The 15,985-nt window shown below is 37.5% G+C and overlaps 1 protein-coding gene across 1 annotated transcript in view; it reads left to right on the forward strand.

Moving 5' to 3' along the window:
• PKHD1 (PKHD1 ciliary IPT domain containing fibrocystin/polyductin) overlaps positions 1-15,985 on the forward strand; it is a gene marked incomplete at both ends in the record, with an annotated part of 445,094 nt that overhangs the window by 366,383 nt on the left and 62,726 nt on the right. The gene's annotated exons all lie outside the window — the stretch shown is intronic.

Raw genomic sequence — 15,985 nt, forward strand, 5'->3', positions numbered from 1 at the left:
GGAACCATGGGAATTAGCATTCTACATCAGATCATTAGTTTGCTTCGTCTAACATCTTGCTTCTGGCTTAGGTAATTATCTGCCGCTTTTGAGGGACATTTAAATCTTCCCTATAAAGCACTGACCATCATTGCACATAGTGTTGATTCCCTCTGTTGAGACATAGACGGGAAACCAGGGTGAAGATAAAGAATATGTTACAACTAAGTTCTTTTGTATTTTCAAACTCTAATTTTGTTTTGACCATTTTAACACTACTGTTTAGATCCCAAATGATACATTTGATCTGATTCTCAAGGATTTGGTTTTCTGCTTTACCATGAGGCTGCAAGAAGGCCTGAATAACAGTCTTGTCTAATCTAATGGACTTTATGCTTCCGAAAGTCCTGCATTTTATCAGAAGAGTAAATCTTCTCCATGTGTATAATATGACTCTTTAAGTGATTTATGTGCTTTAGTCTCAGATCTAATTCCTTCCAAATTACTATAATTGATAACTATATATACTTTTGATGTTACTTTGTACCATTAAAAAAGTATATTGTTTTGATTCCTTAAGAATGGCATAGTTTAATTAGTTAATATATTGTCATCTTCTCATGTCCCCACTTTCCCCATAAATATTGAATGTATAGGCATTATTTTAGGGTCAAAACAAAAAACTAGTCTTCAAAAATAAAAATGAAATAAAGACATTTTGGAATGAAAAAAAAAAAAAAAAGAAAAATAAATCAGAAGGAGAAAGACAAATACCAGATGATTTCACTCATAGGTGGAATATAGAGAAACAAACAAGGGAACACAAAAATAAATCAAAACAAACCCTGGAAATATGACTGTAGAATTGAGGTTACAAGAGGGGCAGGGCCAGGGGTAGATAGGAAACGGGAGGGAGCTCAATGGACAAGGGAGAGGATGACTGTGCCTCAGTGGTGCATGTGATGTGGTAACACAGATGTAAAGAGGTGTGAACCTGTACCCCAAAATCATATGTGATCCTATAAACCAATGCTACCTTAATAAAAAATTGTAGGATTTAAAAAAAAAAAAAAGTTACCAGTTTTTTTTAAATAAGTTTATATTGAGGTACTGTTAAGTTTTGACATTACATAAATTTTAGATGTACAGCATTGTAATTCTAGATCTATAAAGTCTACATCATGATCACCACCACATGTCTGGTTTTTTTGATGGAAAAAAAGTAGCCATCAGTTTTTCCTGCCCCCCCACTATCAATGACACACTAAATTTCTGAACCTCAGTTGAGGTTCTCTTGCTCATTGTCAGTCAGTAGGGCTACAGTTCTCTGTTTTCACCTCTAATCTAGTTTGCTAATCTTTTAGTTTGATCTCTAAGCTTCAAGAATTTTGGAGCAGAATATTCTATTGATTTCTCTCTCTGTCTGTCTCTCTAGCTCTCTAGTCTGGATCTTGAAAATAAACTCCTTATGATGACTTAGCAAATTGTAGGGTAAGAGTTATGGACCAGTTATGGTGGGTTGTCTGAAACAGAGTACATGGGAAATGGGTTTGAGTTTCTTAGTCCTTGGTTTGGGAATAAAGAGCCTGCTTCCTGAACATTTGGACAGATTTGTGCTTAGGCACATCATTTTCATAAAGGTCCTCATGAATCTTATTATACTGCTCCTAAAAAGTAGCCTTTTTCTAGCCGCTTCAACCCCATTTCTCCCTCCCAAGAAATCAATGATACATCTAGGGACTACTACGCAGAGATGATTCTTGACTAAATTTGTCTCTATTCATCATTGCCAAATCCTTTAAGCAGCACTGGCTTCAGCCCAGTCTTAGAGTGCTATGGGATTACAGACATAGGAAAGACCTCTTTCTAAAAATCACAGTGCTACTTGAAACTTGGTGTTTAGATTTCCTTTACATGAAGATAGACTTTTAGATGCACTGCTAGAGAATTTAAACTTGTAAATGCTATAGGAATAGAGGATAGTTTGGGGAGCCTCAAAATGGGAGAGTTATTTTTTCCCAAGGGCTAAAAAAGCCATGAAAAGCAAATATTTTCAAGCTTAAATTTCAATTTGGGGTTCTGCCATGTTTCTTCTGCTCTTCACATCTAGATGTGCAACAGATACAAGATAGTAATGCAGAGATTATGATTTCCATTTTAGAAATCATAGTTACATTATTGTATATGTGTTATAGCTGCTACAAAATCTAAAAATTTATAATTAATAGACTTTCCAAAGATATTCACATATATTATTAACCAATGACAATATTAATATCAGTCATCAATTTCACAACCTATTGGGGAAAAAACGTTCTTAAATATCAGTTTCCAAGAATCAGGTAAATGAAATTCCAACAGAAGAACTATTAAAATGAATCTTAAAAATAGATCAAGCAGGTAAAAGTTAAGTCTCAATCATTACCAATTTGATATATAATTTTGGGATTTTGTTTTACATTTTTTGTTTTATTTTTATGAAGTAGTCTTTCTTTATATTCAAAAATAACAGTATTAAATGTGATAAAGAAAGGTTACAAGGTTGAGATGGAGGCTGAATTATAAAGACAAGTTAAAAGCTTTAATTTATACTTGAAAATTACAAGATATGAAAGGATTTTGTGAAAATCCTTTGTTCATTAGATAATGTTTATTTAACAAGAAATGAGTGTTTTCAAAGAGATTAAACTGAGGATTTTATTGAAAAGACTTTAAGAAGTAAGGCCTCTGTTCTTTAAACCCTACTGATTTAAAGAAATATTACTAAATACTTTTAAGTCCATTTTTATTCAGCTCTGTCTACTTGCCATTGGTTATAATAGGCTGATAATCTTAAATCTTGTCCTTTCATCCTTCCTTTTCTGTTTTAAAATTTTGGCAAGATTGTTTTCTTTGTCCTTGTTGCTATTCAAAGTTCCCAGAAGAATTTCAGTTCTTCTGCAGTCAGTGCTATGGGAAGAAGGCATGATGTGATTGCCAGGAGGGAAGCTGTTTGCTAGCAAATCTCTCAGTCCACAATGGGCTGTACGACTGTATCACTTTCTTTCTGTAGATTAGAAGTAACATGGTCATACTCTCCGGTTTGCCCAGGATAATCTACTTTATACCTGCTGCCCTGGCAACATTGAAATACACTCACTCTCAGAAGTGCCTTGGTTGAAACAATAAATTATATGATTGGGCCTCTTTGGTGGCACAAGGGGTTAAGTGCAGCACTATGAAGCTATGGGCAGCTACTGCAGCTCAAGTTCAATCCCCGGTCAGGGATGCAACCCATATGGCGCAGTAGACCTCTCCTGTCTCACCCACTGCTCCCCTCAGCAGTATGTTTCAGTCAGTCTGCCTGTTCTGCTCCCCACTCTGTGTCTCTGCTAAATTCTCTCACCCTCTTCACCTCTGGCCTCTACCCCAGTTCTTGTATGCATAAATAAATAAATATTTAAAAAAATTAATTATGTGATCATCCCAAACATAAGAGACTAGATAGAGAAAATGGCAATGGTATCAAGTAGTTCTTTGTTGGATGGTAGTGGGTATTTTGGGCTTGTGAAAAAAAAATCAGTAATATTAGATTATCCAAAATGAGACCCAATATGGTAGGATTTTGGGGCAACTCAGGAAAAAAATATTCACAGATATTATTATAAACTAGCAAGCCAAAGGCAGAAGAGTATAAAATGAAAAAAATTAATTCTCAGGACAAAGTTAGGTAGGTGGTGTGGTGGCGATGCTAGTAGGGGGAGGGATGCACAGGACCCAGCAATTAATGTTACTTTAAGAAACAATAAATTGCTTATATGGCAAGAGCGTATAGAATTGAGATCAAGGACTTGGGATTTGGAATTAATTTGGAGTTAATGTCCAGGATATCCCAGAAATTAAGACAAGACAGCATTTTAAAATAGCAATTTAAAAATGCTACAAATAAGTAAAGCATGATTAAATCAGGATAAAAGCAATTGACTCTTTGAGTTGAAACTGAAATTTAAATAACATTGCTGAAAAGAGTATTGGTAGAGTGGTTGGAGCAGAACTTTGATTTCAGTGGACTGAGATATGTCTAAAAGATGAAAAAATACATAATAAACTGTTTAAAACAATATACAAAGCTTCTCTTTTTAAGGAACTTGACAAAAAAAAGAAAGGAAGGTGATGTTTATCATGGGAAACTTATACATGCTTCCCTTCTGATCACAAGATTTTCAGAAGTTCCAAGAAATAGGCAATAATTGATGAGAATTATTGTGACATCCAAGGTAGGATAGGAATGAGATTACCCATGAAGCTGTTAGCTAGTGAGAGAGATGGAATATCCCTTTCTTTCACTTAGAAAAGGAGACAATGAAAAGTGAACACTTGACAGAGTTAGGGGCAAAGTGGGAGAGTTAATCCCCTGGGTCCCCAAGTGTATCTGCAATGTCAGTGACCTGGTCATGAAAGTAGAAGGACAGGGAGGGCTAAAGCCTTGAACAGAGAAGGAATTTTGCTAGAGGTGAAGGGATGATGAACTGAGTCATATTGAAGATTTGTTTGAAGTTGGAAATAAAGTATTTGTGGTTGCACCAAAATGACACAGTTCTCAGTTTTATGTGTTTTTCATAATTATGTGACTTTGTATGCAATTCCTAAACTTTCCAGGAGCAAAGGCAATGAAATAGATGCTTAGTTTTGTCAAGGATGGGGATGTTATATGTGGACCTGGTAGAAGAATGAGGAATGGAGATTGGGAGGATGAAGAGTGCTGATGAAAAAATCAAAGAGAGGAAGGAAGCAGTCACTTGGTCAGAAAGGGAAGGAAGCCAGCTGAGGACTGATGCACCAAAAACTAAATTTCAATGAAGTAAAGGAATAGGTGCACTCAGAGTATAAGTGAGTATGTTATGAATGTAAATGTAAAGAGATTAAAAAACAAAAGCAAGAGGTTTGGTTGAAGAGCTGAGTTTCCTTATTAGGTGCAGTAATCCTTGCCCTCAGAGATGGAGGGTGCTGGAAATGAAATGAATGCTGAAAGGGATCTCAACAATAACTTGTTAAGTTTAATCTCATTTTTAATAAGATGGTAGATCTGAAGTTCCAAGAATTAAGGCAACTTGCTTAAGAACAGTGAATTTTGACAAAAATACTGGTGTAACTAGGTCCACTTGTTCCCAGTATGGGGTTTTATTTAATAAGCCATAGTTTCATACTTGAAAAACTCAAGTATTGATTTGTTTAGTGAAGGTGGAAACACTATATTCTAAAATGGCACTAGATTGCACTTAGATATTAACAAACCGATCTCTTTCTGCACACTTCATCAAATATATTCATGATGTCAAATTCTGGCAGCTTACTCTGACCAATGACATTTACATCAGTGAGAAAATGTAATCCAGTGACATCTGATATAAAGAGGTTACATTGCCTACACCAGCCCTTGCATAAGCCTAGCCAATTAGAGGCATTTTTTGGTTAATTCAAGTAGATGGACCTCAAGGCAATACTATTTATAGGATTCAGTCTGATAATTTAGTTACCCTCTATGTTCATATTTGAAATGTTTTGAGTATTAATCCACAAGGTTTGAAAATAATTTCAGGGCCACTTTGGAAATTAGAGTCAATCCTTGACTGATTATCCATTCATAAGTCCATCTGCTCTCTGGGAAGCATTAGCTTTAAAGACTATCATATTTTGACAAGAACATTGGACTCAGATAGCTGGGAGTAGTTTCTATCTTTGGGTAAGTAGTAAGCTATCTGAAACACAATTTTCTCAAATTAGTGGAAATACAACCTTTCCTATGTGACTTTCATAGTGGCTGTGAAGGGCAAATGATGGCAAGATAAATGGTGGCAAAGTACATGAATGGTGGCCCCAATATGGCTGCAGATGCTGGCTCTGAATAAATGGGTGTCCATAGTTAATGTCCCCTCTATGAGCAGCTTCATCATCTATAAAACACAAATAAAAACATTATTTTTAATGTGTTCTTAACATCTATATATAATACACACATAGAAGGATCTATTATTAATATATAATAACAAGGGTTACCATTATTTGGATATTAAATGATACCATACAAATACAAAATCTGCTTTATTTCCTTTTACCTGCCAATTCTTGTTGAAATCTTGTTACTATTCAGGCAATCTGATGAAATTCATGAACCTAACTTAATGACCTTGCCTCTTATTTGATTAATTACTCTCTGTGGAAGAAGAAGTAAGAGAAATGCAGCATCCATTTCTTCCCTACTCCTGTTGGGCCCCTCCATCTCATTAACTTTTTGAAATGAGATAACTTACGTTTTCATGTGTGGTATTAAGGTTTCAAGAGGGTAGGAACATCAACATTTCAAGGAAAATGGAGTATCTGAGAAAATGTTAATTCATATCTGATACCTGAAAAACATATGGTAACCTGGATACCCAGTCCTTCCTGGAAACCATTTTTAGAAAAATCTCCTTATAGAATTCAAGTATACAGATTCCATGTGCAGAGGAAATTTAGCTATAAATGAGCAGAACCAAAAATAACCTCTAGAGTTAATAATTGAAAGAAATGGATCAAGGTTTATTCAAATTAACACATATTTATGAGTGTCCATTGTGTTTCTTGTACTCTTCTAGTGGGGTATATGGGTATAACAATTAAAGATCCCTGCCCTCATCTTCTAGATGAAAGAGATACTAAGTAATGTATAGTGAAGTGAATACAAAATTATAAGAGAACAGTCTTAGAAACAAAATTATAAGTGAACAAAATTACAAGTGAGCAATCTTAGGAACATTGGGACACAGGAGTGCACCTGTACAAAGCTTGAAAAGGAAACATGAGAAAAGTAGAGAAAGATACAAATATGAGCCAACCAAGTGGATATCTGTGAGAAGGGGAAAGAGATCTGCTTTGGCAGCTGGGGGGAGTATGTGAAGTGTTTTAAAATCAAGAGGGAGGCCAGAGTGATCTGAGCAGAGTGACATTAGAAATAGTAGAAGGTAAGATCAGAGGTAAAGCACCCTGGCTCTTGGCAAAGAAGTCCAGTTTTTGATAAGGATTAAAAGTCACCAAGTCTAATCTTCTTAACACATGAAGTAGAAGCCATTCATTATTCCTCTTTATAAGGGGAACATGACACAATAGTTAAAAAGATTTTTCAATCTGAATTTCATGTGCCTTTCTAAATACAGGTTAGGTAAGATTTAGGTGTTCCAGTCTAAGGACATTGCCACTCAAATGGGACAAAACTTTCAATTTTATTTTAAGATTAATTTTTATTTGTTTATGCATGCGAGCACTGGGGTACAAGCCAGAGGTGTGGCGGGGGGTGAGAGGATTCACCAGAGACCGAGTGGGGAGTAGAACAGGCAGATCTACTGCAATACACAGCTGAGGGGAACAGCAGGTGACACAGGAGAGGTCTGCTGTGCCATGTGGGATAGCTCCCTGGCCAGGGATCGAACTCATGCCTCAGTGGCTGTCCATAGCTTGATAGTGCTGGGACTTTAACCCCTGCACCACCAGGGAGGCCCCAATACTTTCAGTTTTATTTATTTTTTTTAAAGATTTATTTATTCATACAAGCACTGGGTATAGTCAGAAGCATGAGAGGGTGAGAGAATTCACCAGAGCCAGAGCAGGGAACAGAACAGGCAGAGTGATGAAATACACTGCTGAGGGGAGCAGCGGGCACAGCAGGAGAAGTCTGTCGCGCCATGTGGGACCCTCGCCAGTGGCCGGGGATCGAACCGGTGCTGCAGAGGCTGCGGGCAGCTTCACAGACCAGCGCTCAACCGCTGCGCCACCAGGGGAGGCCCAGCCTAAAACTTTCAGTTTTAGAGTAAATTATATCATGATTGTTGACAACCATGATTATGAATTTTAGTTTTAAAGTAAATTATGGAGTGACTTTTGTTAGCTGGTGACCAACACAGAAAGAGGGTTATAAAAATCTTATATAATCTTAAAATATATCCAATATGTATTATTGATATGAATTTGGGTAGAATTATGGATAATGGAATATAGATGGGATTCTGATTATGTGAACATGGAAAGCACATATAGTGCCATTGAACAAGATGTCTGAATAGTAGGTGTGCTAGTGTTCTGACTGTAAGTTTTGTTGAGGCTTCGCAATATATTAGACCACAACTTCTCACACTAGATTGCAAATCTCTCACAACACTTTCCCTACTGAGTCTGTACATTGCCCCATATTCCTCCCTTAGTCAGTACTTTGGTAGAGTCTGCCATAGATAGGCACCCATTCTTGAGACAAAACCCTTTGTTCATTTTGGAGTTGCTAGAACAAAGAAACTGAATTTTGCACGAAGTAGAGGAAGCAATTGGCAAAGGATCTTGGGTTATAAGGCAAATCAGTTTGATGTAAATGCAGAGTAGGACCCCTGGATGGTGAAATAACAAAAGTGAACAGTTCTAGAAACATTGGGAGACAGGAGTTCAAATTTTCTCATTTCATAGAAATAACAGAAATGTCCTTTTATTTTTTCTTCACCCCATTTCATAATATAAGAACAAGTATACGCTCAATGAAATTAACAGTGGGGAAATTTAAAATAAATAAAAGGAAATACTTTTATACTTAGCGTATAATCATTCCATAGACTTTTCTGTTGAGGAAGGTCAGGGAGTCAAATGCTGAAGAGGAAAAGAAAAGAGAGGGAAATCTGGTTAATTTTATGACCAGTAATAACATTGTAATTATGCCCTAAGATAAGAATAATGAGGTTGAAACTTTAGGGCATAAAATGATCATCTCAGAGGACAGGAAGGAATTCTCCCACTCTTACCCCTAACAATTTGAATGGCACAAATAATTGGCCAAATGCATTATGGGGTATAATATTTTCCCAGGAGGCAGCTCCTATTAACCTGGAAAACCACTCTCTAAAGACCAGTGGCTAGCTTTCTCTGGAAAATCCTGTATTTCGGGGAAATCAGTCTTGAATTTTGGAGTTCGTTGTAATGATAAACTTCTCAATTATGGATACGGTCTAATTTTGTTTTTGACCCAGTATGTGAATTTCTCTAAACATAATAGTCATGTAACCAACTTAGTGTATCATAATGGATGGAAATGGGCCTTTGAAACAAAACAGGTCCAATGGAAAAAAAGCACATGAATTGTCTCTTAGGAATTATAAATATGCTTTTGCCCTTTTGTCAAACTTTTTTCAAAGTTCAAACCAGCTGCTTATAGCTTCTGACTTTCTTTCTTAATGTATAGTATGCTGCTTGAGCTTTTCTATTCCAGAAGTTAGGGGATCTTCTGAATCCTTAACTGCCTGTAAGGGCTCCCAAACTACTTTTATAATGGCCACCAAGTGGCAATCACCTGGAAGGCCAGTTCTCAATGAACTTCCAGAAACATAGTTTGAGAGCAATAAAGAGCCATAGATCATCTTGGAGTCCCCTTAACTGGTGGATTTAAGGTAGGTCAGACAGTCAAGGCTTTTGACCTTTCCTCTTAATATTGATTCTAAGCCAATATGGAACCTTACTTTTATGTGTTATTTTTCTCTTTGTTCTTAGTCATGTTTTAATATTTTTCTTTTAATTATGTGACACCTGGATGTTATAGGAGACATAGTAACTCCACTTATTAAATGACCCTCACTTCCCAATTTCAGGTTTTCAACAGGAAGATGGAAATTTTTTTTTCTCATTTACATCTCACCTGAATCTCTGAAGAAGATTCAGTAGCACCATGGCAGCTGTCCTGTGGGTGACTCAGGGATCTAGGTTGCTTAAAAAGCCTGGCTTGGAGTCTTTCACATCCAGCTTCAAGTCAAGTTTCTTTATTTGGAAAATGGAGGCAATGAAAACATACCTCTAAATTCGCAGTGATGATTAAATAAAATTAGACATATGGAAGTACTCTTATAGAACCTGGCACATAGCACACACTCAGGGAATTTTGATATTTCTTCTCACTGGTGTGTATTTGGGACCCTCATTTTGTTTTAACCTCCACATTCCCAAAGTCTAGGTCACTATAATGGTAAATGGTCAACAAATAGTGGTAGATCAGTGCTTTGAATGTTAGAACTCTGCAAAGAAGTTACTGGAAATCAGATTCTTTTCCTGATTTCCCTCCCTATGACACACTCTGCTTCCAGTATATACAAAAATCTGAGGTCATAAGATAATTTCTAGGAAGACTATTGATTTGCTGATTCTGCACCAGACTACCTCCAAACTGAAGGTATCATCTTGAAATATGTCTAATATGCAAACCATAGTACACAATTGCTTACCTATTTTAAAAATCTTATATATCTTCAGTAAATGTTGCTTAATTAGTTTTTCCTCTTCTTGAGCCTGTATATGGTGTTTGTTGGCAACTGTAGATATATTTTCTCACTATCTTTTCTATGCTCTAGCTCCCACTTCCAAATCTTTGTTATAAATAAGACATTCTGTTTGAATGTTTGGTGCACCTCAGTAATCTAGCTATATTTTGTTGCTCAAAGTTGAACTCCACAATAGCCTTAAAACATCTTAAACTTACTGAATTGTGTTATACCAGTTTTCAAGAGGAGTCTCTGAACTTAAAAAATGTCTTGAAAATAGCTGGAGCCCTGGTCCAGTATCTTAATTGTAAGAATCCTAACAAGTCATCAACTGACTGAACAATGTCTGATTAATCTGACCGTGTTCCCCACCTGCTCTCCCTGAGTGAGCATATTACCTAGGTGGCTGCCTCCTGTATCACCCCACTCTCCCCTGCTATCTTTCCCAGATACTAGTGTAAATAATTTTAATGCAATTTCTCTGTAGATAAATATCCATGTATATTACTTTGTATTCATGGATAAGGACACTGACATGCATGACAGCCAAAGGTCACCACAAGTAGGAAGAATGTAAATAGAAATTGACAACTTCAAACTAATGTCTCTACCCATCAGAACACAACACTTCCAGCTGGATTCCCCTTGGCTCTCCTTTCAGTGGGTGATGTCAGGAACATGATATTCTCATTGTGGTCTCTATTATGTTCTTCTTCTAACTGGACCTTCTGTGTGATTGACAAGGACCGTGTTGTTTTCTCCTGAAAAAATGTGGACCTTTTTCTTTTTATTCCAAAGGAGACAATCTGGACAAAATGAGCAAGTAGAACCAATTGTGAGCGATTTTCACCAATATTAAAACTTTCAAGGCCCAAATACAGGAACTCATTCTCAAAGTCTTTAGCATGCTAATTCTGAACTTATGGAAATCTTTTCACCGAAATACTACAGGCTTCTCTGTGTAGTATATTGAGGAAATTTCATTTTTGTATCCCAAATATCAAGGAAGGCAGGTTTGTAGAGATCCATGAGACTAGTTCTTCAAATAACTTTAATAAAACAAGATTGATTCTCAGGTATTAGATGAAACAAATTTCAGGATAAGTTATGTAAAGAAAATTTATATATATATATATTTATTTTAAGATTTATTTTTATTTATATAAGAGCTGGGGTACAGGCCAGATGCATGAGAGGGTGAGAGGATTCACCAGAGACAGAGCAGGGAACAGAACAGGCAGACTGATGAAATACACTGCTGAGGGGAGCAGCGGGCACAACAGGAGAGGTCTGCTCACCATGTGGGTTGCTCCAAGGCTGGCAGGGATCGAACCGGTGCTGCAGAGGCTGCGGACAGCTTCATAGCACTGCACTCAACTGCCTGCGCCACCAGGGAGGCCCCAGAAAATTTGTATTTTGAAAGGAAAAAGTTTCAGTCCAAATGTTGACTGTGAAGTCAAACACTCCATGTCCTCATCCTAGATCTCCTGATGACAAAACAAAAATTAGTCATTTTATGCCATTCTCTTTCAGAAAGCAGAATGTATTATTTATGTCTGGAGAAAAAGATACACTTGAAAATAACAGACACTGTATGTTAGGTTGCCATACAATCTGCAAATCACAATAACTTAAAACTGCAAAGATGTTCTTTCTTGTTTTAGTTCTTGTCTATCACCTATTGGCAGGCACCCAGCCTGACAGATCAGCCTCCATCTTGTACTTCACTGGTCACTGCCTCAGTGACAAACTTAAAACTCTTAAAGCAAGCCTAGAATCTTTTCTGTAATGGATCAGATAGAAAATATTGCCAACTTTGTAGAATATATAGTTTCTGTTATATTCAACTTTGCTATTACAGTGCAAAAGCAGTCAGAGACATTGCATAAATGAGTATGGGCTGCGTCTCAATTAAGCTTTATTTGCAACAATAGCCAGTGGACTGAATTTGGCCTATGACTTTTAGTTTGCCAGCTCTTTCAATTAAATTGTATGATTCAAAAGGGACAGTCATTACCTCTCTGGTAAATGATGAATGACTAATGATTTTATGCAGCCACAAGAATATGGGGAAGTACGTATCTCTCACTTCTTTAGGAAAGCCTAGACTTGTATGTGTTTGCAAACATACCCAGAAAAAAAATTAAGAAATAGCTGAACAGGTATTTTTATTTCTCTACAATGCTTGATTAAGCCTACTGGTCTTTTAGAGTTTCACTGCCCTCTGAGTGTTTGCTTTAACTCAGGAAAACAGACTTTACAAGGTGGCAGTGTTCAGGGCTATTGAAGAGTAGAAGTGGTCAACCAAACAGGAGGAAGATACTCAGTCCTGTGTTTATTCAGCCTTGATGGCTATGCCAGGTGTGAGTAACTAGTCATTCATAAATTTCACCTTCACCTTTGGGATGAGTCGGGAAATGTGTCCTAGTGGATTTGGGGAAAGATTTGGAAGTAGCAAGGGACACATTTTGTTAGATGACATCCCTCAACAGTGAAGATATCTGGGAAAAAAGTGATTTTTCTCACAGACCAATTTCTGAGAAGTTTCCTACCAGTAACAGAGCAGTTTATATTCAGAGAACAATAGCAAGATGGGTTTGTCAGTTTGTTTAACCATAAATCACAAAGGACTGATGGTGGAGGATTTTGGGTGGCTTGATGGCAGGTGTTGTATAGTAACATACATCTAAAGAGTGTGATCCTCTATATCATCCATAGCATTATAAACTAAGACCCTAGCAGGAAAAAAATTTTTTATACTTCTTACTTTTAAAAAAATGTTTTACCACAGGATGATATCACTTTAAGTATTTGGTTTTGTAGCAAAACCCGACTTATAACCCTCAACTTATAACCAATCCCACTTTGCCCCTTCCTGGTTTATGGTTGTGTTTCCTTCCTTTCAGGTGACACTGCTTTTTCAAGTTTTATTGGCATTGCTCTAAGAGTAAAGCTTACATAATACATCTGTGTTTTTTTTTTTTTTAAGATTTATTTAGTTATTTATACAAGCACTGGGTATAGTCAGAAGCGCGGGAGGGTGAGAGAATTCACTAGAGCGGGCAGCAGAACAGGCAGACTAATGAAATACACTGCTGAGGGGAGCAGCAGGTACAGCAGGAGAGGTCTGCGTGCCATGTGGGACCCTCGCCAGTGGCTGGGGATCGAACTGGCACTGCAGAGGCTGCGGGCAGATTCACAGCCCAGCGCTCAACTGCTGCACCACCATGGGAGGTCCACTATATCTGTTTTTACACAGTTCAATTCATTAATATTTTAAAATTTGAATAGCTATGGAGAAATGCATATTCAAGTCAATTAACATAGAGACTATAGGAATCTATTGTGCTGGTAGCATCATAAATTGAAGTATCTGTTCATATTGATTATAACGCATAGCTGCTAAAACTTTAAGGCACTTTTCTTATATATCGTCATACAAGCAAAACTCTTCATCAAGTCATTTTAATAATTAAAATTTTAAATTTAATTTAAATTATAAAAGAAAAATGAGAGACCAGAACTTGGAACCTGGTTCCTGGAAGCTGGACTAAGTTCCATTAATTAAAGATAGCTCCCTTTTTTCATTCTCTTTGTCAGGGATATTCTGCTGAATATGAGAAGATTCTAGAGGTCATATTTACTCTGCTATGACTATGATTAAAAATAGTCTACATCTAAAAAAATATTTTCAAGGCACAGATGACATTTTTATTGTAGGTGGTACTGTATTATATCTTGAAATTCATTGCAATTGACTTAAATATTGTGATTTTTCTTCAAAAGTTTTATTTTTTATTTTTTAAGATTTGTTTATTTATTTATACAAGAACCGCGGTACAGGCCAGATGTGCGGGAAGGTGAGAGGATTCACCAGAGACAGAGCAGGGAACAGAACAGGCAGACTGACGAAATACACTGCTGAGGGGAGCTGCGGGCACAACAGGAGAGGTCTTCTGCACCATGTGGGACCCTCACCAGCCAGCCGGGATCAGACTGGCGTTGCAGAGGCTGCTGACAGCTTCACAGCGCTGCACTCAGCTGCCTGTGCCACCAGGGGAGGCCCCTCCTTCAAAAGTTTCAGATTCACTTTCAAGATTGTCAGTATCAAGTTGTCATAGAAATCAGCTCTAGTGTTTCTAATGAGACTGGTATCCAGGTTTCTCTGTTTGGCATCCTCATCATCATCATCTTAAAAATAATGTTGATTATGTCCTGAGCACTGAGTCTTTTAAAATATATTTGGTTGGGCCTCCCTAGTGGCGCAAGGGGTTAAGCACCACACTATGAAGCAATCCACAGCCTCTGCAGCATGAGTTCGATCCCTGGCCAGCCAGGGAGAAACCCACATGGCGAGCAGACTTCTCCTGTCTCACCTGCTGCTCCCCTCAGCAATGTGTTTCAGTCAGTCTGTCTGTTCTGTTCCCCAATCTTTCTCTGGTGGATCTTCTCATCCCCCGCATCTCTGGCCTGTACCCCAGCTCTTGTGTGCATAAATAAATAAATCTTTAAAAAAATAAAATATATTTGGTTGTCATAGCCACTTTAGGAGCTTGATACTGTAACATTTTTCTTCTCACTTTGCAAAGTAACAAACTGAGGCACAGCCAAGTTAAGGTACTTGGCTAAGATCACACAAAAACTCACCCAGTATCAGTGCATGTAAATAACTGGAATCGTAAGAATGACCACTGTACTATAACATCTTTCCCAGCTAGATCAGCAGGATGGCCACTGAGATGCCAGTGAAGGGACAGACTAATTTAAAGGATTCAGAAACAACCAAATCATAATGGAGGAAAATGTATGCCCATTTTGTTTTTATACAAATTGACCCCAAATTCAAAGAATACAGGCAAACATCATTTTACGGGACTCTGGGGGAAAGGCTAACTATCTTTTGCAAACTGTCTGGCATGGAGATTTTTCTTTCTTGAATAAAGAAAATGTGAAAGAAAAGGAAGCATTGATAGCTTCAATTTGGTTTCAACAGATAGTCTGTGAGTTGATTCTTTATTGCCACCTCTCCTCAATCCCTTCTGGACTGTTCTGCATGGTTTGTCCACCACAGGCTCCTGTAGAAACTCTGCTGCACCTGAGCTTCCATACATAGCAGTCAGGCTTACAAAGAAGATTACTGTAAAATATCAGTCAAAGGGTTTGTGTTCCAGGCCCCGATCTTTATCCCAGAATAAAAGGAGGGAAATTTATCTCCTCTGAGTCATGGGCACCAAGGAGCTGGAAACATTTCACTGGCAGAGAGAGTTGGCAAAAATAGTCCTACAGGATTTCATGTTTATTTGACTAATTCTTTCACCACTTGTCAAACGAAACTACTTTTGTTTAGGTAACAAAACAAGCTGTTTCCCCTGCCATTTCTCCAGTGAGTAGTACAGGCACTTGTGGCGAACACACATTACTGCTAACTGTTATGATGTTTGCTGTCAAATTCATTTATTTATACAACTGCTGTAAAAAGCCTGAGGCCCATAAGCAGCCATGAAAGATTTCAGAGTCATAGTGTGGGGTCAGGAGAGGGAGAAAAAAGTCTCCACTGGTTATGAGAAAGGAACTGACACAGGAAATGGTCACATATGGCGCAGATTTATTGTGTCCGGGGCTTCCCATTCAAATCTCATTACAGCCACAGCTCAGAGCTGGCGTGGCACAGTTACATTCATTTCACTTTTGGCATCCAACAGAATTAT

The sequence above is a fragment of the Talpa europaea genome (genome assembly GCF_964194135.1).
Source record: "Talpa europaea genome assembly, chromosome: 2".
Lineage (NCBI taxonomy): Eukaryota > Metazoa > Chordata > Mammalia > Eulipotyphla > Talpidae > Talpa > Talpa europaea.